Below are 1,267 nucleotides of genomic sequence, written 5' to 3'. Positions count from 1 at the left end.
GATGGTATTCTTATTGTTGTCGTTTGTCTTCTTGTTTTCTCTCGTTGCGGTGCTTCTCTGTTTTCTTGTTTATAGACTCACTTTATTGGCTTTTTCTTAGTTTGCACTCGTCAAACAACAAACGCCTTGTTGTCATTTCTTTGGCCACACCTTTGGGGAGCTCCTCTCCCTTTTTCAATCGATCTGTAATTGAATTCTAACAGTAAAAGAGAAAACAGAAACAAAGAAATAGAATAAAAGGAAGCAGAAACACGGATAACAGGAGCAGAGGTAACAGAGACAAACGTAGCGGAAACGAAGATAACGGAAACACAGATAGCAGAAACACAGAATACAGAAGAAAAGTGAAAAAACGAACGCAGAAACACTGATAGCAAAGAAAACTGAAACAGAGATAACAGAAACAAAGGGAACAGCAGAGGAACAGGCTATTAGCCGGTAAATCGAGGACAACTGAACAGACATATGCACAAACGAATGCAAACAAACAAATAAAAACAGAAAAACAAGCAAAAAAAACAAACAAGCAGGCAAACGAAAACAAACCAACCAAACTAGCTGATGAACTAATAAACAGACAAACGAACACACAGAAAAGGAACACATAATCAGCCAAGCAAACAAATAAACAGCGAAAAACAAGCAAACAAGCGAACGGGAGATTAAACAAACAGCGAAATAACATCAGCAAAGTGACGGCGAGCAAACGACGGATTCAATCGAAGTCAAAAAGAAGCAAATCGAGGGAGAGAACAACCTGTAGAGGGAAATGATGATATTCTGCAGAAGGGGTACGCCACATACAGCAACGTAGTGCATGCAAGTAACCCCAGAAGACTCTACATATAATATTTAACACCAATAGGGTGTCCTAGACAGAGGAGTACGCGTAACAACAGCAGCCCCTAGGAAGAAACAGTGCCTTAACCGAGTATATGCAACTGTTGCAATGTGCACAGGAGTGCGGTGAGGGTAGGGTCTCAGATGCGTTCATTCTTATTCATATTTCTGTAAGGGCCCATGGCTACCCAATTATGCGCCAGAGAGGAAGTACGCAACAATAAGAGCTAGATGATCTGAAAACGGAGTTTGGGACCGCTGCTACGAAGACTGAACACGGAACCCTCAACCTTACACAACAAAACGGCAATAGACAACAGGCATATCCATCTGGTAAAACAAGACGGTTCGCTTCGAATGAGAAAAAGAAATCAAACATTAGAACGCACGGTGTGGTCTCTCCCTCTCGATATATATATATATATAT

Source organism: Eimeria acervulina, genomic scaffold (genome assembly GCF_000499425.1).
Source record: "Eimeria acervulina Houghton genomic scaffold, Eah_scaff1597, whole genome shotgun sequence".
Classification (NCBI taxonomy): domain Eukaryota; phylum Apicomplexa; class Conoidasida; order Eucoccidiorida; family Eimeriidae; genus Eimeria; species Eimeria acervulina.
The sequence above is the reverse complement of the archived record's forward strand: the minus strand, read 5'-3'. Positions refer to the sequence as shown.